General features: G+C 42.1%; 1 protein-coding gene across 11 annotated transcripts in view; it reads left to right on the top strand.

The window, feature by feature from the left end:
* Nucleotides 1–21,967, top strand: part of SCAF11 (SR-related CTD associated factor 11) — a 529,866-nt gene that overhangs the window by 340,747 nt on the left and 167,152 nt on the right. The window lies entirely within an intron of this gene.

The following is a 21,967-nucleotide window of genomic DNA, read 5'->3' as shown; positions in this document are numbered from 1 at the left end:
TATTCTCTCATTTTGAACTGTGGAAGTAATGCTTAGCACATCTGGTTCTTAGAGGCATAAATAATATCCAACAAAGAAGGCACCATTATCCAACAGGTTAAAACATCATTGAAAAGAGATGAAAAGCTCAAGAATTGTAAATATTTTTGCTACTGAGAAATATTGTTAATTCCCAAAGGGCCTCATAAATACTCAGCCAAGATCATTTAGTCATTGGCCCAGGGACTTCATGATCCTCATAATTAGTCTTTAATCCTTTTCAAAGTTAGTAAAATTTAACTTCTCTATAAATGTATTGGTAGACTGTAACGAGGAAGTACTTATCTGAATGGTGTCTCAATAGATAAAATAAGCTCTTTAAGTACAGCTTACATGTCTGTGCTGACTATCACTGTTCGAGCACAGATTGTGAATTCCCCTGAAAAGACACTGACAGCCTTTTGGATATCAAGAGAGAATTTATTCCTCCTACAGCTTAGTGTGTTACCAGTGCCTAGTGAATTCTTCATAAAAATGGCTGAGGAGAAACTATCCTGAAACAGGGTGAAGAAGCAACCAATCCCATCTAACAATTCAGTATGGCCTAGCAATTATAGTATTGGTATTCTAGCGGTATAGCATCATTTGAACAGTAAGTTTGGATATGTTTGCTTAGTTTCATCTTCAGTCATTTGTTCCTACTGCTAAAGCATTTTTTTCTATGACTTTAGAGATGTTCAATAGATCATGTTCAATAGACCTGTTCAATAGATCCCTAGAAACGGGAGTGGTGCCGAGTGATTGGAGAAGAGCGGTGGTGGTCCCTCTTCACAAGAGTGGGAACAGAGAGGAGGCTGGTAACTACAGACCAGTTAGCCTCACTTTGGTGGTGGGAAAAGTAATGGAGTCACTGTTGAAAGAGAGAATAGTGAACTATCTACAGTCCGGAGAATTGATGGACCAGAGGCAGCATGGATTCACCAGAGGAAGATCCTGTCAGACAAATCTGATTGACTTTTTTGACTGGGTAACCAAGGAATTGGATAGAGGAAGAGGACTCGATATCATATACTTGGATTTCAGCAAAGCTTTTGATATGGTTCCGCACAGGAGACTGGTGAATAAAACGAGAAGCTTGGGAGTGAGTGCCGAGGTGGTGACCTGGATTGCAAATTGGTTGACGGACAGAAGACAATGTGTGATGGTAAATGGAACCTTCTCTGAAGAGAGAGCGGTTTTAAGTGGTGTACCGCAAGGATCGGTGTTGGGACTGGTCCTGTTCAATATCTTTGTGAGCGACATTGCGGACGGGATAGAAGGTAAGGTTTGTCTTTTTGCGGATGACACTAAGATCTGCAACAGAGTGGACACGCCGGAAGGAGTGGAGAGAATGAGACGGGATATAAGGAAACTGGAAGAGTGGTCGAAGATATGGCAGCTGAGATTCAATGCCAAGAAGTGCAAAGTCATGCATATGGGGAGTGGAAATCCGAATGAACTGTATTCGATGGGGGGGGAAAGGCTGATGTGCACGGAGCAGGAGAGGGACCTTGGGGTGATGGTGTCTAATGATCTGAAGTCGGCGAAACAATGCGACAAGGCAATAGCTAAAGCCAGAAGAATGCTGGGCTGCATAGAGAGAGGAATATCGAGTAAGAAAAGGGAAGTGATTATTCCCTTGTACAGGTCCTTGGTGAGGCCTCACCTGGAGTACTGTGTTCAGTTCTGGAGACAGTACCTTCAAAAAGACAAAGACAAGATGGAGGCGGTACAGAGAAGGGCGACCAGGAAGGTGGAGGATCTTCATCGGATGACGTACGAGGAGAGATTGAAGAATCTAAATATGTACACCCTGGAGGAAAGGAGGAGCAGAGGTGATATGATACAGACTTTCAGATACTTGAAAGGTGTTAATGATCAAAAGACAACGACAAACCTTTTCCGAAGGAAAAAAATCAGCAGAACCAGGGGTCACGATTTTAAGCTCCAGGGAGGAAGATTCAGAACCAATGTCAGGAAGTATTTCTTCACGGAGAGGGTGGTGGATGCCTGGAATGCCCTTCCGGAGGATGTGGTGAAGACCAGAACTGTGAAGGACTTCAAAGGGGCGTGGGATAAACACTGTGGATCCATAAAGTCAAGAGGCTGCCAATGAAGAGTGGGTGACTCGCCAGAATGATGGCTACTGCCTGGAGTCAATACCCTTATTAAATAAACATACACAGGCTTACGGTGACTCCAACATCGCTCTAAGCTTCAACAGCAAGAGGAAATGTGGAAAAAAGGATTCACACTCACAAAGAGGGGAGTAGCTGGCTTGTTACGGCGGTTACTACCCCAAATCAAATAAGCCTGATACTTCACTTTCAATGCATATACAGCAAAGTTCTCTGATTCAACGGCAGGGGAGAAGAAAAACTGATACTTCACACATCCAGCAGAGCTCTCTGCTTCAACGGCAGGGGAGAAGAAAAGAGGGTTTGCACTCACAAAGCGGGGAGTAGCTGGCTTGTTACGGCGGTTACTACCCCAAACCAAATGTGCCTGATACTTCACTTTCGATGCACATCCAGCATGGCTCTCTGCTTCAACGGCATGGGAGAAGACTTATACGTCACGCATATCCAGCATAGCTCCCTGCTTCAACGGCAGGGGAGAAGAAAAACAACCAATAAGGGCTAATAACATAGTCTGGGTAAAACAAATAAGCATGGGTGCAGCTTGCTTATTGCGGCGGCTACTACCCCTAACGAATCAAGCTAGATATTTCACTTGGATGCAGCTCCATCACTGCTCTCTACATTAAAGGTGGGGGTGGAAGGGAAATAGAACCAAGAGCTAAGAGAAACAGATAAGTATGAGAGAAAATATGTGTGAAGCTTGCTGGGCAGACTAGATGGGCCATTTGGTCTTCTTCTGCCGTCATTTCTATGTTTCTATGGCTCGAAAAGCAGGCAAGATTCAAATATGCAAAAGATTTGACTATCTGGCAAGGGGGTGGGGGCAGTGACTGTGACCATCTTAGTCTTTCCTCACCCAGGCATCTGCTGGTCAGCTCCTGCTGCTCCTGCTTTAGGCTGCTAACCCTGCCCCCCATGATGTCATCACAGACTGAATTTGGAAGCTAGCTCTCTACAACAGAAAATGACCTGGCAAGATATAAGTACAAGCACTGTGAGAGGAAATATTACTATCCTAATTCTGTATCTTCCCCCCCAGCTGCTGCTGGAGGTTTCTTCTGCTTGGTCTGTTCTTGCTCTGAGTTGTTGGCCTCACTCCATGCGATATCATTGCGAGCCAACAACAAAAGCTGACCCAGGCAGGTTGCTCCCAAAGGGGTAAAATCAGAGAGAATCACCTATTTGAGTGTGATTGGGATAGATTTTATAAAGTGCTGGAGCAGTAATGATGTTGGGTTTTAATCTTTCCTGCCCCTAGTAAGAAGAGGGGGAAGGGGATAGTGTTAGGGCAAGAGTGGTTTGATGGGTTTTGAACAGGGTATGATTTTTCAGAGACCTGTGCCCTGCTATTGGGGTGACAGTGTGACATAAACTAAGTCAGCCTCAAACTTGTGTTATCCTGGAAAATGACCCTACCCACAAGGATCCTGATTGGTCCTCAGGAGTTCATTAAGGACTGTTGGAAAAGGCCCATTGTTCTGGCAATTTGATGGCTGAGGGCTACACTGTGAAAGCCAGGAGGGAGAGAGACTCCAGCACCCTTGGGTTGTGCTCTGAACTTGGACTGAAATACCAGTGAAGTAAAGCAGTATAATGGGTCCTTTGTTTAGTACTACAGTTAAGTTGAAGATGAAAGAAACTGGTGCTTTGTGTATCTTGCATTAATTACCTAAGAATACTACGTGTGTCCTGGGGCCCTAACCCAACTGTTTGCCAGAACCCCTATACTTTGTTCCCAGACATGTACTAGCTGGAATTGCTGCAGAAAGCAACCAGAAAAAAGAGAATAAAAGCAGTGGTGTACATAAAGTATTTGGCACTAGGGCAGATACTTCCTTTGGCACTTGCCCCCCCCCCCCCCCCACCCCCCCCAGTGTTCTCCAGTTCCCCTATCCCTCACACAGGCTACCAGTCTCTCTTTCACACACACACACCCTCACATAGGCTTCCTCTCTCGTGCGCATACACACACGCGCTCCTTCTCTCATACACACACAGCCCTGCTCTCACCCCCACATAGGTACTTGCACACACCATGCCACCAGCCAGGGTCTCCCCAGCTACACACACACAGGGCCTGGGTCTCATCTTTGGCTGTCAGCGGGATGGGGGTTTGCTGGAGGTGTCTGCTTCCTGTATTCGGCAGCCTGCTGAGTAGTAGGTTGGGTGGCAGCAGGAGTCACGCTTATCTGAATGTCATATCCTGCTGCTGCAGGGCTAAATCTCATGGTAAGAGCTGTGAGATTGGTCCTGCAGGAGATGTTTGAATAAATGTGACTCCTGCCCGGGACGGGGTGTAGGGAGGTGGATTGCCACTGATCAGATTGGGCAGGATTTTGTTATCCCTGCCTGATCTGATCCCTGTACGGGAGATAAAGGTTGTATGCAGCTGTGAAAAAAGTTGTGTACACTTGCAGCTTAGAGCAGTGGTTCTCAACCTTTTTTCTGTTGGGACATACATGACAAATGGTTCTCACACATACTGGACACATGACTGTCACAGGGCTTAATGTAACTGCAAACCCTTCACTGCCAAACACTTTGAGAACACAAACCCTTGCAAAACAAAACAAAAAAAAAGACACCTAGGATTTTGCCGTACCATACCATACCAGCACTTTCTCAGGATTCAAACAGTAGCAGCTTTATTTATGACACAGCAGTAATCCAAATATTGTACCATGCCGTAGAACACTAATAAACCACCTACTGAGATTCACAGAACAAGCTGTATTGCTACAAAGCCCAATGCAACAAAAATAATGTGTGGCAAATAATATACTGGTCAATAACAGTTAACAGCAGAGACTTTTAATTTTGCATACGCACACATCAGTTGTGCAAAATACTCAACTCATAAATAAATTGTAATATGTAATCGAAGGACCCCGACATGGCCTTGTTTCGCATCAGGGGGACCATAGTATCCACAAATCTGTAATGACAAAAACATTACTAGGTTATTGTACAGGTAGGCGAGCACAGAAGTACAATCATACATAAAGCTAGGAGGGAAGGAAAACCAGGACAATGTATAGAAAATATAAAGAGCACATAAGTAATATATACATAATTATAACCAACACAGCAGGTTGAAAAAACAGCCAGAGCAAGTTGAAAAAACAGTGGGTATCTAGACAAGGGACCTCTTAATGCCAAATTACTGGGTAAAAAAGAAACCATAATGATGAAGAGTACTAAATCCACGCAGTAATTGTAGTGTATAATAATGGACGATTGTAGTGTATAATATTGGACGATTGAATACATAAGTAAAAATGCAGGAGAGTGTTAACAGACAAGATTGAGAAGAGGGCAATAGCTCCAAGGCAAAAACCACTTACTTAATGTTTGTTAGAGGTCATGATGCACAATTGATTCTGAAAGAGAGAACAAAGATGCAGAGATCCAGCTAAACTACTTTATGAGATAAAAACTGTGTAGGCTAGTGATAAAAAAAAAAAATACTAAAGAAACATCTAGTACCTGAAGGTTAGCGAGCAACACGGGACTAAGTTTGACAGATGTGAAACTACGTATTTTGCATGGGGCCACGGAGGAAACTCAACCATGGCACCAAATAATTAGATAATAATTAGATAACCTGAAACAATGTGTAAGGGGACGATTTAAACACAAGGCTGAGGTAAAAAAAATGATCAGGCAAACGGTACCGAGAATAGAGAGCCATGCAAAATGATATTACCTTGACAGAATTGATATAGGTAATAGGGATCCTAACACGGACCTTTACACCTTAACTTCGTTTGCTGGGTAACACAATGTGAATGCTGGGAACATCGCTAAATAAAAAAAATAAACAACTGGACCTACAACAAAAGAAGAAATGTATCACGAAGGTATCTTGGCTGACAGTAAGTGTGACCCAGAAGTTTCAGAGACGGAGAAACAAACTCTAACTCTCAAAAAGCTAATAAATCCTAAAGCAAAAAGATGCCAAAAACCACGGGGTGAGGACAAACAATGCCTGGAGAGTTACAGGTAAAGATTATACTGAAAACCTTATAGATACTGACACTGTTCAATATTAAACTGGACTGGGTGGGTCTCCTGTTGCTGATTCAATTGCTAAAAAACATCAAAAAGAGAGGAACCAGGTGAGCACCAAACATGAAGAATAGACTCTTCAAAAAACAAATTATGCAAAATAAACATACAAGAGAGTTAGGAAGACACTTCAATAGTGATGTCATAGGATGGAGTCCTGAAACTCTGGCGCTTAAATGGGCGGAAACAAAGTGGAGAATCATGAGAAAAATGTGATCATGTGACCATGATTGACAGCATCATATGTAAGGACCGGTAGGCTATGTCTGATATGTAAGAGATAGCAAAAGAGGAATTATATATGGAAACATGGAGGTTTAAAAAAAAAACAAAAAACGGAGGTGGAACACCTAAACAGCACCAGATTCGATAAGTGTGTTCTTTTTTAAGCTTGGAAGGCATGTCCTATATGCAGACAGAAATAAAATGAAAAGCTCAAAAGAAAATACAAATATGTAATGCACATTCCCAAAGACAACATTTACTAATTACTAAAAATTCAATTTTTTTTTCCTTTGCTGTCTGATCTTAGTTTTCTCCCAGGACAAGCAGGATGGTAGTCCTCACATGTGGGGTGACGTCACTGGACAGAGCCCTATCACGGGAAAGTTTTCTGTCAAAGTTTTTCTAGAACTTTTGACTGGCACACTGAGCATGCCCAGCATGCTATAATCCCTGTAGCCACAGGGGTCTCCATTCAGTCTCTTTTTTTCTGCGCTGCAGTTTGCCTCGCAGTTAGGAGATCTGTGAGATTTTCTCACAAAAATTTTCCTCACAGAATACTTGAAGTTTACTTCTCCAAAAACTTCCCTCGCATGGGTCTCCCATCGCGACATCGATTTTCGTCACTCGGTGAGTGAATTCTCCCGTCTTCGGTCGATTCCTGCCTCCCCCCTTTTTCGGTGTCCGCAGGCCATCGATCGGTTTTGGGCCTTCCCTTTTTTCTAAAATAGCAACAGGGTTTAGAAAATGCCCGGAGTGTCCCTTTACCATGTCAATTACGACCTACATGATGTCTGTGTGCTGTGCCTCGGCTTATCACACGACGTTTCTCACTGCCCAAGTTGTGCCCAGATGACCCTGAAGGGTAGGCGGGCTCGCCTTGACAAGATGGAGTCCCTTTTTAAAATCAGGTTGACTCCATCGACGTCCACCCAGTCATCACCGGCAGGAGCATCGAAGAAACTTGTCAAACCTAGCCGGGAGCACCAGGACAGCAGTGACCATGCGTCACCGACTCCATCCAAGGCATCTGCATAGTCTTCCTCTGTACTGGAGAAAGACCGGACAGAGCACCAAGGGAAGCACCAACACGAGTCTACTCCCGGTGTTGGCACAGACACCGCATCGGCCTCGATGGCTATCGAGCCGATTGCAAAGAGGACACCGGTAGAGGAGCCTCCGACCCCCTGTCCACCAAGAAATCAAGGCGATCCCCACCGATATCTGTGCCGGGTACTGAGCCCCCACAAATTCCTGTGGAAGTGCCAGTAGCGCCTAGCTTGCCTCTCCCTATAGCTGCGATATCTACACCAGCTTTCAGGGAGGAACTAGACGGTCTCATCCACCAGGCAGTGCTTGATGCTCTCAGAGACTTTCAGCCATCGAGGCAGGCCCCCATACTGACACCGACATCAGAGCCATCAATGTTTACACCGCTGCTAAACCGACTGGATACGCTCATTGGTGCCCTTCCAACACAACCTAGGCCACCGATGCCAAAGCAGCCCGCAAAGTCTCTGAAAGCCCCGATACCCAATCTGGGGTCCTCAGAAGACGAAGGCATGGACTCCAGTCCTCTCAACACCGATTCCACCGATGCCGGATCCAATGCCTGGTCCATCGGGACCGAGATGCCCACGTTTCCCCTCGATGCCTTCAGTGCTGCCGAAATCCACATCGGTGCCACCGCATCTTCCATTCAGACCATCGAAGGATCCATCGGTGCCAATACGTCCTACAGTACCAACCTTCTTCCCTCCTTCAGGATCTCGGCTAGAGACCTTTTCTGACAATGGGAAGATGTTGACACCGACGCATCCACGGAGGACATCCTTATCAGAACCATCTCCTCTGGAAGAAAGGAGAAAATCTCCCCCAGAAGACCTCTAATTTGCAAATTTTGTAAAGGAAATGTCAGAGACAATTTCCTTTGACCTGATTACAGAGGAGGACACACGCTATAAAACATTGGAAGTTCTCCAATTTGTTGATGCTCCAAAGGAAGTTATGGCTATCCCTGTCCACGAGGTGCTCGTGGATCTCCAACATATTCTCTGGGAGCATCCTTGTACTGTCCAACCAGTGAATAGGAGGACAGATGCAACTAGTCCAACATATTCCTGGATTCCAAAAGCCACAATTACCCCATCAGTCGGTGATAGTTGAATCCGCACAGAAAAAGGCCAGGCGTTTGCGCCCTCACTCTTCAACACCTCCTGGCAAAGACCAAAAATTCTTGGATATTTTGGGTCGCACGATGTTTCAGGGCTCTATGCTAGTGTCATGCATAGCTGCATACCAACTTTACATGACACAATATCAAAGGAATCTCTGGAAGCAGGTTCAGGGAATAGTTGACTCCCCCAACAACAACAAGATAGTCTCAACGCCATACTATAGAAAGGCCTTAAGGCTGGGAAGCATGAGGTTCGGGCTGCCTACGACTGCTTTGAAACTGTTTCTTGTTTGTCAGCAACGGGAATCAGTGCCAGGAGGTGGGCTTGGCTGAAAGCAACTGACTTGAGACCTGAAGTCCAAGATAAACTCGCTGATTTGCCATGTACCGGTGAAAACCTATTCAGCAACAAGATACAGGATGCAGAGGCTCAACTAAAAGACCATAAAGAGACCCTGCATCAGTTGTCCACGATTACTACTGATGACCCTTCCTCTGCAAGAAGACCCACAAGAAGGGACCCTAGAAAACCATTTTATCACCCACGCAGATTCTACCTGCCTACATCTCGCGTGAGGCCAACCAAGCCATCTCAGAGAGGACATCCTCAACAGCCCAAGCCATCCATGCCTCAGCCACCACCGCAAACAGGTCAAGCCTCTGGATTTTGAAATCTATCCAGAGAACAGCAGCCATTCCACAAATCCAAAACCAGATTTGCCAATAGGAGGTCGAATTCACCATTTCATAACCAACTGGCTCAGCATTACCACAGACCAATGGGGTTATATCCATCATAATCCAGGGATACCATCTAAACTTCCTCATGGTACCCACGGATTCACCACCCAATCCACTGTGGATGCAAAAAGATCACACAATCCTTCTAGAGTCAAAACTCTCCACCCCTCAGGCACAGCAGGGCAGAGGATTCTACTCCCACTACTTTCTCATTCCAAAGAAATCAGGCGGCCTCCGCCCCATTCTAGACCTCCGCAATCTCAACAAATTTCTTTGAAAAGAAAAATTCAGGAGTCCCTTGGTACCATGATTCCCCTTCTGCAAAAAGGAGATTGGCTCTGTTCTCTGGATCTTCAGGACGCTTACGCTCATATTCCAATATTCCCACATAATCTCAAATACCTGCGTTTCCTAGTGGGACATCAACATTATCAGTACCGGGTTCTGCCTTTCGGACTTGCCTCGGCACCCCATGTATTTACAAAGTGCCTAGCAGTGGCTGCGGCCCATCTGTGCAAGAAAAGCATACATGTCTTTCCTTACCTGGACAACTGGCTGATCAAAAGCCATTCCAAACAAGGAGCTCTCGACGCTCTCAAGCTCCTATCAATCTGCTACACTCATTGGGATTTCTCATCAATTTCCGAAAATCCCACCTGAACCCATCTGACCTCCTTACTTTCATCGGAGCAGATTTGGACACCACAGTCGCAAAGGCATTCCTGCCCAACAACCGCGCAGACACACTCTCCAGACTAGCTACATCTCTGCACACAAAGAAAACAGCTTCAGCCCATCAATTCTTAACATTGCTGTGCCACATGGCTTCTATGGTCCACATCACTCCTATGGCCAGGCTGACCTTGAGAATCACTCAATGGACTTTGAAATCTCAGTGGCTTCAAGCCACTCAACTGCTTTCATCCCAGATTCAAGTAACCCACCAACTACGATTATAGCTTGTCTGGTGGACAAACAAAGCCAACAGGTCTACCCTTCCAGCAACCAGTTCCGCAAGTGACTTTAACCACAGATGCATCCAACCTGGGTTGGGGAGCTCATGTGAACAATATTCAAACCCAAGGTACTTGGACACAGCTCTTACGAACAAAGAGACTTCTATGCCCGCAGAATCCATGACCTCCAATTCGATGCCAAGTCTCTTTTTTTTTATACGTTTCAGAATTCACGAAACTATCCGCCCCGGCCGTCCCTGAAGCTCCTCCAGATACGACATGGCACGAAGTTAGTAGGAGAATATGCAGTCCAATTCCGAACTCTTGCCACGAAACTTTGTTGGGGAGAGGAGCGTCTTACAGCCATTTTTCGCCAAGGCCTTTCGGAGTCCATAAAGGACGAATTAACTGGATGGGACCCACCAGACTCCCTTGAGGACCTGATTCGACTAGCCATTCGCCTGAATCTTTGTTTCCAAGAACGGTCTTGGGAGAGGGCCACACTTCATCGCCCGGTGTGGTTAGCACCTTCCTTCCAGCGTCCTTTCATAACCCCTAAGTCTCTAGAGCCTCCAGTCACCACTGAAGAACCCATGCAGATTGATCGGTTCAGAATCTCACCGGAGGAACACCAGAGACGCCGACAACAGAATTTGTGCCTTTTATTGTGCTCGAACCGGGCATTTTGCGAAAACCTGTCCCTTGAAGCCGGGAAACTCCCAGGCCTAGGTTTGGTGGGAGAGACCTCCTTGAGTCGTGCGACTTCCTCTCCCCAGATTTTGATTCCCGAGACACTTTCCCTGACCAACATTTCTCCACTTGCAGGCCTTCTTGGATACTGGACAGCTGGGAGTTTCATTGAAGAACAATTGGTTCAACTCTTTCACATCCCCACAGAACCTCTAAAGGTTCCCCTTACCATTTCATCAGTATCCGGGCAACCCCTGGCGAAGAGGATTTCGCACATCACCAGACCCATTACCATGACTACTGGGGTCCTGCATCATGAGACTATTCATTTCTACATCCTACCATCTTCAGTGAGTTATATTACACCAACCTAAATTAGACTGGGAAACTCTACAATTAGCTGCTTGGAGTCCCAATTGTCACCACGACTGTTTGGTTCTGGTAAAACCTCCCTTCCGTAAGCCTCCTCACATTGAATCCACTCTTCCTGGATTACTGCATCAGTAATGACTTTACTGACGTCTTCAGAAAACAGCAAGCTGAAACGCTGCCTCCTCATCGTGACTATGACTGTGGGATTGATCTGCTCCCAGAGAAAATTACCCCTTGAGGAAGAGTCTATGCCCTCTTGGAACCAGAGTCAGAGGCCATGAACCTCTACATCCAAGAGAACTTGACCTGAGGGTTTATCAGGCCATCATCCTCCCCAGCAGGAGCTGGATTCTTCTTTGTCAAAAAAAAAAAAGACTGTTCACTGTGGCCATGATTTGACTATCGAGGCCTGAATGCCATTACACGAAAGAATCGATATCCTATTCCCCTCATGGATCTATTTGACCGACTCAAGGGTGCACAGATTTTTACAAAATTGGATCTTCGGGGAGCCTATAACCTGGTGCGAATTCGAGAGGGGGACGAGTGGAAAACAGCCTTTAATACTCGAGATGGACATTACGAATATCTAGTAATGCCTTTTGGCCTATGTATTGCACCAGCAGTGATTCAGGTCATGGTCAATGATATATTCCAGGATTTCTCTTACTCATATGTTCTGGTTTACTTGGATGATATCCTTATTTTTTCTAAATCCATAGACCAACATCTCATCCATGTGCGACATGTCCTCCAACGCCTCCGTGAGCACAAGCTATTTGCCAAGATAAAGAAGTGCATGTTTCACAAGAAGGAATTACCCTTTTTAGCCTCCATTATTTCTCAGACTGGTCTCTAGATGGACCCAGAGAAACTGAAGGCAAATATGGACTGGCCTAAACCTGAAGGCCTTAAAGCCTTACAATGGTTCATAGGATTCTCTAATTATTATCTACAGTTCATCCCTACTTATTCAACATTAGTGGCACCTCTTACAGCTATGACTAAGAAGGGGGCTGGTGTTTGCAGTTGGACACCAGAAGCCGTCAAAGCTTTCCAACAGTTAAAGGAGGAATTTATTAAGGACCCTTGTCTGCATCACCCAGATTCCACTAAGCCCTTCTTTTTGGAAGTAGATGCCTCCACGTTATCTGTAGGAGCTATCCTTTTACAATCATCTGAAGAAGGGAATCTGATCACCTGTGCCTATTTCTCTAAAGAAATTTTCATCAACAGAGAAAAACCATGCCATTGAGGATTGAGAACTTCTGGCCATTAAGTTAGCGTTGGAGGATTGGCGACACTTGCTGGAAGAGGCAAAACACGTTATCACTATCTACACCGACCATAAAAATTTGGCTTATCTATCTTTTGCTCAGCGTCTGAATTCACGACTGGCCCGTTGTGCCCTGTTCTTTAGCCACTTTATTTTTAAGCTACTTTTCTCTCCTGCCGAGAAGAATCAGCGAGCTGATGCATTGTTGAGAGGTTTTCTCAGATGACACTCCAGACCCACCTCGACTCACCTGCCTGAATTATGATCGCTGCTACACTTACAGTACTGGTAGGGAAGACAGTAGTACCCAAGCTTTGAGGGAAAAAGTCCTACGGTGGACCCATGAATCCCATGTGGCAGGTAATACGAGACGCCAGCGCACCAGGGAACTTCTTTTCCGTCATTACTGGTGTGGCCACAAAGGAAAGAGGATACTAAGAAATTCGTTGAATCCTGTCCTACTTGCGCTAGACACAAATCCTCCTGGACTCGACCCTGGGGTTTATTACAATCCTTACCTATACCTTGGTCCCACATTGCTACTGATTTCATTACAGACCTACCCCTATCTGAAGGAAAAAATACCATCTGGGTCATGGTAGACCGTTACTCTAAAACGGCCCACTTTGTTCCTCTTCCTTGTTTACCTTCATCTCCAGAGTTAGCTCGTCTGTTTACTCAGCATGTCTTCCGAATCCACGGACTTCCGCAACATATCCTTTTGAATAGCGGAGTACAGTTCACAGCACATTATTGGAAAAACTTGTGCAAAAAATTTGGAATACAACTTGATTTTTCTTCTGCCTACCATCCACAAACTAATGGGTTGGCAGAACGGACTAATCAGTCACTCAAGACATTCTTGAGTTATGTGAATCAACGCCAGGACAACTGGTCTTTGTTACTTCGCTGGGCGGAGATTTATCATAATATTCACTGTACACAGGCCACCGGGACATCACCTTCCTACTTGGCGTTTGGTTGACATCCCTGGATACCACTACCTATTGCTACATCCTTATCTTGTCCTGCGGTTGAACTAAAAAACAAACTGGAAACCGATCCAATATAGCTGTGTAGCGACCAAAAGAAAGGGTGAGATCGGTGTGTAATCAAAAAGCTTTATTTCCACAGTATTTCAGCCCGAGACTTGCCAAGTTTTGCTCTATGTATCGAGCTGCTTCAGGGGCTACTAAATTAAAAACATATACAAATAATATCAATGTAAAAACATATAAAAACAAATATGTATGTTGAGACATCACAATGTCTAAATCACCACGGAGAAACAGAAAAATTAATTCAGTCTCGAAGCATCCAAATTTTTGATTAATTGAATGTTTTTATTCATTGAGTCGGCAACTCCATTGCTCAAAAGTACAGAATTTACTCAACACCGGGTCCCCCGACACGGACCCGTGTTTCGCCAAACGCGGCTGTGTCGGGGGGGAACAGTGAATTCTTTATGGTATTCAAACTAAAATTAAAAAGAGGAAAAAACTATTAAAGTATATAAATTATAGACTGAAAACAACAAGGATCCTATATTATTAATATAACACTGGTAATAACTTTTGTAATTTGTACCCGCGAGAAAGAAACAAACAGTGCTTAAATAGAAAAATTTCAAAAATTCAGACGGAGTTTAGCTTAAGAGGCACCCACACGGACATACAAATCAAACCTTAAATTCTGCAGGGAGCTATCCTTGAAATGACAGCAGGTTATGTGCATCTAATAAACTTGTAAGAATTCAACAAACTTCAAACAATACAGTAGGGAAATCATTCCTAAAAAGTACATCTTTGAGATTTCAACAGTTTAAGTATATAAAAAATCTAGATGTATATCAAAAACACGAGCAGGTTACCTTTAGAACTTCAGAAATTTAGACGGCGTTTTCGGCAAGGAGCGCCCAGAACGCCGGCATTACTCGATATTTAAAGTGTCAAATTTGGCGCCAAAATTCTAACCAATTAAAAAAGGGGTTACCAAGGTAACAGCCAGCCAATCAAAGTTAAGCACGTCCAGGGAACAGCAGCAAACTGTCAGAGAAAATACTGCCACTCGATTTCATTGTTGAGTCCCACAGGGGTAAGACTATTCAATTTAAAAATCCATTTTTGTTCCCTGCGTGCTAATATATCAGAAAAGCAACCTCCTCGTGATGGTGGCAGAACTACATCAAGAACATAAAATTTAATATCAGATTCAGTGTGTCCTATAGACGTCCAATGTGCAACTAAAGGGGCTGTTTCTCTGCTATTTTTTATGTTCGAACGATGTTCGATGATGCGAGTTCGAATTTGGCGGGACGTCTTGCCCACGTATAGTTTTGCACACGGACATACAATTGTATAAATCACACCTTTAGTTTGACATGTTGAATTAAAATTCAAACTATATTTAGCATGAGATCCGGGATGTTCAAAAACAGTTAAATTGGACGTCAAGGAACACACTGAGCAGTGTCCGCATGGACCATGACCCAAATTTTGTATTGCTTCAGTTACATTAGACTCCAACAATTGAGAATGTACCAAAACATCCTTAAGATTACGACCCCGACGGAATGAGAACCGAATTGGAACATCAAAAATCTTATGGATAGATAACATTGGCCAGTACTGTTTAATAATATTTGTAACACGATATATATGAGTGGAAAATGGAAGGACACAATTGAAACAATTGTGTCCTTCCATTTTCCACTCATATATATCGTGTTACAAATATTATTAAACAGTACTGGCCAAGGTAACAGCCAGTTACAGCCACACGATATATATGAGTGGAAAATGGAAGGACACAATTGAAACAATTGTGTCCTTCCATTTTCCACTCATATATATCGTGTTACAAATATTATTAAACAGTACTGGCCAAGGTAACAGCCAGTTACAGCCACACGATATATATGAGTGGAAAATGGAAGGACACAATTGAAACAATTGTGTCCTTCCATTTTCCACTCATATATATCGTGTTACAAATATTATTAAACAGTACTGGCCAAGGTAACAGCCAGTTACAGCCACACGATATATATGAGTGGAAAATGGAAGGACACAATTGAAACAATTGTGTCCTTCCATTTTCCACTCATATATATCGTGTTACAAATATTATTAAACAGTACTGGCCAATGTTATCTATCCATAAGATTTTTGATGTTCCAATTCGGTTCTCATTCCGTCGGGGTCGTAATCTTAAGGATGTTTTGGTACATTCTCAATTGTTGGAGTCTAATGTAACTGAAGCAATACAAAATTTGGGTCATGGTCCATGCGGACACTGCTCAGTGTGTTCCTTGACGTCCAATTTAACTGTTTTTGAACATCCCGGATCTCATGCTAAATATAGTTTGAATTTTAATTCAACATGTCAAACTAAAGGTGTGATTTATACAATTGTATGTCCGTGTGCAAAACTATACGTGGGCAAGACGTCCCGCCAAATTCGAACTCGCATCATCGAACATCGTTCGAACATAAAAAATAGCAGAGAAACAGCCCCTTTAGTTGCACATTGGACGTCTTTGGGACACACTGAATCTGATATTAAATTTTATGTTCTTGATGTAGTTCTGCCACCATCACGAGGAGGTTGCTTTTCTGATATATTAGCACGCAGGGAACAAAAATGGATTTTTAAATTGAATAGTCTTACCCCTGTGGGACTCAACAATGAAATCGAGTGGCAGTATTTTCTCTGACAGTTTGCTGCTGTTCCCTGGACGTGCTTAACTTTGATTGGCTGGCTGTTACCTTGGTAACTCGTTTTGGATTGGTTAGAATTTTGGCGCCAAATTTGACACTTTAAATATCGAGTAATCCCGGCGTTCTGGGCGCTCCTTGCCGAAAACGCCGTCTAAATTTCTGAAGTTCTAAAGGTTACCTGCTCGTGTTTTTGATATACATCTAGATTTTTTATATACTTAAACTGTTGAAATCTCAAAGATGTACTTTTTAGGAATGATTTCCCTACTGTATTGTTTGAAGTTTGTTGAATTCTTACAAGTTTATTAGATGCACATAACCTGCTGTCTTTTCAAGGATAGCTCCCTGCAGAATTTAAGGTTTGATTTGTATGTCCGTGTGGGTGCCTCTTAAGCTAAACTCCGTCTGAATTTTTGAAATTTTTCTATTTAAGCACTATTTGTTTCTTTCTCGCGGGTACAAATTACAAAAGTTATTACCAGTGTTATATTAATAATATAGGATCCTTGTTGTTTTCAGTCTCTAATTTATATACTTTAATAGTTTTTTCCTCTTTTTAATTTTAGTTTGAATACCATAAAGAATTCACTGTTCTCCCCCCGACGCAGCCGCGTTTGGCGAAACACGGGTCCGTGTCGGGGGACCCGGTGTTGAGTAAATTCTGTACTTTTGAGCAATGGAGTTGCCGACTCAATGAATAAAAACATTCAATTAATCAAAAATTTGGATGCTTCGAGACTGAATTAATTTTTCTGTTTCTCCGTGGTGATTTAGACATTGATTGTGGAGAGCAGCATTCGCTCCTATTTGATGTTTAGAGACATCACAATGTAACATAACTGATACAAATAAAAATAAATATCACACGTATACATAAAATATTAAAAAACACAACTATTGTGTATCAAACCTACGTAGCATAAAACCTTGAAATAAATGTGTTCTTATGATTGATTGCTTTCAGTAGCATAATGGTGCTTAATACCTGTATAAAGAATGCAATTGTGGCTGAGAACTTTCTCATGGGTGACAGGTAATTTGGATCTGCCTATATTATATATGAAAACAGCAAAAAAGTAACTTGGTGTCAGTATTGTATCCCATCTAAAACCCTTATAGTTGAATAACGTATAATTAGAAATAAATTAAAATGAAGTAAATAAAAGGGCAGGCAGGGGAGAAGTAAAACTAATAGTTCACACATATCCAGCATAGCTCTCTGCTTCAACGGCAGGGAGAAGTAAAACTAATAGTTCACGCATATCCAGCATAGCTCTCTGCTTCAACGGCAGGGGAGAAGTAAAACTAATACTTCACGCTTATCCAGCATAGCTCTCTGCTACAACGGCAGGGGAGAAGAAAAACAACCAATAAGGGCTGAATAACATAGTCTGGGTAAATAAATAAGTATGTGTGTAGCTTGCTTATTGCGGCGGTTACTACCCCTAACTAATCAAGCTTGATATTTCACTTGGATGCAGCTCCATCACTGCTCTCTGCATTAATGATGGGGGTGAAAGGGAAATAGAACCAAAGGTTACTAGGAGCCAAGAGAAACAGATAAGTATGAGAAAAAAAGAAGTGTGAGGCTTGCTGGGCAGACTGGATGGGCCGATTGGTCTTCTTCTGCCGTCATTTCTGTTTCTTTGTTTCTATGTAAAAGCAAAGTCCTTACTGTATAGTGCCTTTTTAGCGCATAAATGTCATTGTTAATTCGGTGTTTTTTTCAAATACTATGGCGTCATTTTAAACCTTCGGAAAAATGTAAAAGATGTTAATATACATGATCAAAAAAAATAAATGAAAAAAATGAAAACTATGCATCAACTGTGCCTGCATATGCCCTTATGTTGAGTATGTGGTAGGGAACTTAAACTAAAAACAACATAATGAAAAATAAAACATTTATTTATTTATTTAGCATTTTTATATACTGATATTCAAGTAACATAGTTACCAATCACGTCGGTTTACATTCCAACAATAACCATGACATGAGGATGTCTTACATTAAACCAGGGTAATCAAACTTGGATACAAAAGAACTGGGTTTAACACAGTATATAAGCAAAGAGGATTAACCGGCGAGCCTAATGCTTGCTGGTGTAGTGTTCGGTGACTAGGTAAAGGGCAAAGGTTTTAAGTGTATCTACCTCGGGTTTATAATAATGAGGGGATGAAGATAGAAGCACTGAATGTATATAGAAACCATAAACATGACATACCTATTATTTTTGTGTGTGAAATGTGAATAAGAGTATTCTCTATATAATGGTGATTAATCCACAATGTGAGCGTGTCCAACTCTTACTGTTCACAACAAATGGAATCGAACAACTGGATGCGACACAAACATCTTCCTTCTTATATGTAGAAAGGTGTAGAGTTGCTTCTTGTTAGCCCTCTGCTAGGTTTAACTCAATGGGTAATATAAAAGCTGACAACCAAAAATAAACTGTGTACTAGTTAGAGAGCTAACATAACACCCAGAAACGCCAAACCGATTATAAACCAAATTTTTGTAAGACCCTCTATTCACGAGAGGACATGTTATGTGTTCAACTCGTTTCTCATAGGGGTCACTATTGCTTTTAATCATTCAAAAAAAAAATCAATTTTTGTTATCTTTTTCAAAAAAAAATTTTTAAAAAGTTACCTGGGACCTTTTCAGTGCGGATAAGTATCCGCTGCATTTTGATTATCAAAATTTGGTTGAGTAACTTTTTTAAAAAAATTTTTTTGAAAAAGATAACAAAAATTGATTTATTTTTTTTTTGAATGATTAAAAGTAATAGTGACCCCTATGAGAAACGAGTTGAACACATAACATGTCCTCTCGTGAATAGAGGGTCTTACAAAAATTTGGTTTATAATCGGTTTGGCGTTTCTGGGTGTTATGTTAGCTCTCTAACTAGTACACAGTTTATTTTTGGTTGTTGACATTGATGTGGACTAGAATACACCAGTTGGTGTGAGTGGGTTTTGTTGTGTGATTAATATAAAAGCTGAACATACACAGAATAAAAAGGTAACTGCAAGGATCCAGTGAATAGTCATTCAAAATTAGACTAAATAAATCTTACGATGGTTTAAGGAATGTTAATAAATATATATACAAAAACTGAACCTTGTCTGTACTGAAACTGTCAAAACGTATAGACTAGATTAGTTAAGTATTGGTGGTAAATTGAAATAGCAGATATATTTATCATATTGTTTAAAGAGAAGTAAGTAATGAATAAAAATAATGTATATAAGAACCTCTGAGAAAACCTATGGACTTAGAAAAGTATTACTGCATATGGAACAAAGTCAGCATGGCTTTACCCAAGGCAAGTTTGCCTCACAAATCTGCTTCACCTTTTTGAAGGAGTTAATAAACATGTGGATAAAGGTGAACCGGTAGATGTAGTGTACTTGGATTTTCAGAAGGCGTTTGACAAATTTCCTTATGAGAGGCTTCTAGGAAAAGTAAAAAGTCATGGGATAAGTGGTAATGTCCTTTCGTGGATTACAAACTGGCTAAAAGACAGGAAACAGAGAGACAGAGAGTAGGATTAAATGGACAGTTTTCTCAGTGGAAGGGACTGGGCAGTGGAGTGCCTCAGAGATCTGTATTGGGACCCTTATTTTTCAATATATTTATAAATGATCTGGAAAGAAATACGACGAGTGAGGTAATCAAATTTGCAGATGATACAAAATTGTTCAGAGTAGTTAAATCACAAGCAGATTGTGATAAATTGCAGGAAGACCTTGTGAGACTGGAAAATTGGGCATCGAAATGGCAGATGAAATTTAATATGGATAAGTGCAAGGTGATGCATATAGGGAAAAATAACCCATGCTATAGTTACACAATGTTAGGTTCCATATTAGGTGCTACCACCCAAGAAAGAGATCTAGGCGTCATAGTGGATAACACATTGAAACTGTTGATTCAGTGTGCTGCAGCAGTCAAAAAAGCAAACAATGTTGGGAATTATTAGAAAGGGAATGGTGAATAAAACAGAAAATGTCAATGCCTCTGTATCGCTCCATGGTGAGACCGCACCTTGAATACTGTGTACAATTCTGGTCGCTGGATCTCAAAAAAGATAATTGCGATGGAGAAGGTACAGAGAAGGGCGTCCAAAATGATAAGGGGAATGGAACAGCTCCCCTATGAGGAAAGACTATAAAGAGGTTAGGACTTTTCAGCTTGGAGAAGAGACAGCTGAGGGGGGGATATGATAGAGGTGTTTAAAATCATGAGAGGTCTAGAACGGGTAGATGTGAATCGGTTATTTACTCTTTCAGATAATAGACTAGGGGCCACTCCATGAAGTTAGCATGTGGCACATTTAAAACTAATCAGAGAAAGTTCTTTTTCACTCAACACACAATTAAACTCTGGAATTTGTTGCCAGAGGATGTAGTTAGTGCAGTTAGTGTAGCTGTGTTTAAAAAAGGATTGGATAAGTTCTAAGAGGAGAAGTCCATTACCTGCTATTAAGTTGACTTAAAAAAATAGCCACTGCTATTACTAGAAACGATAACATGGAATAGACTTAGTTTTTAGGTATTTGCCAGGTTCTTATGGCCTGGATTGGCCACTGTTGGAAACAGGATGCTGGGCTTGATGGACCCTTGGTCTGACCCAGAATGACATGTTCTTATGAGAAAAACTAAAAATACCCTCTTACTTTAAAATGACTATTGGAGGATGTTAAGAATGAACTACTGCTACAATGTATTATTGCCTATAAAATTAACAAACTCCTTTAAATGTTAGTTAAACACTATTTAAATCTTTAAGCAGGCTGCATAGATGGCCATTATAACTCTGTTAGCCATATCAAATAAACCGTGTATATGAAATGTTATATGTTTAACTAAATATAGTTGATGGTTACTGGAGCTGCTATTAGTGTTGTGACTTAAGCGTGTGTAAGCACATTACTAGAAATAAACTGGCAGGGAGCTAATATTTCCTGTAATGCCACAGTGAATAGACATGGGCAAGCCTAAAAAACCAGTATGAGAAGGTATCTGATAAAAGACTCTGGGATCGAAGTGTGTGCGGGAAGAGGTGCAGACAAAGAATCGATAAAACAATATTAAAACTGGATGCAAAGTTGATCAATGACAATAATGTGCCGGATTAAAAACTAAATATAAAAATACAGACACTGGTAGATTACACGGTACACCATTGAGATATAAAAACAACTGATAAAGCTTACTCAAAGTAAAACAATTACCTGCAGTGTTCGTTTCATAGCATTGCCTAAGAAAGTACTTGAAGACTGACTACGGGTGGTTGAATTTATACTAAAATCTTGCGGGGCTGTAAAAAAACTGCTCCAAAAATTGTAAACCAGTATGAGCCAGTGTGTCATTCAAAATGCAATGCAGGTTAAAGTAAGAAGCATGAACTTAGAAGCAAGCCATTATAATCAAGATGACTGCAGCGCAGACCCGTACCTCACGGCCGGGAGATTTCCTCCCAACACGATGCGCTTTCTTCCCGCCGGCGGCATGGCTGCACAGCGGTGCACAAATCAGTTCAACAAGGCTCCTCCCTTCATGCTGATGTCTCCTGAAGG

The sequence above is a fragment of the Rhinatrema bivittatum genome, chromosome 9 (genome assembly GCF_901001135.1).
Source record: "Rhinatrema bivittatum chromosome 9, aRhiBiv1.1, whole genome shotgun sequence".
NCBI lineage: Eukaryota > Metazoa > Chordata > Amphibia > Gymnophiona > Rhinatrematidae > Rhinatrema > Rhinatrema bivittatum.
The sequence above is the reverse complement of the archived record's forward strand: the minus strand, read 5'-3'. Positions and strand labels throughout refer to the sequence as shown.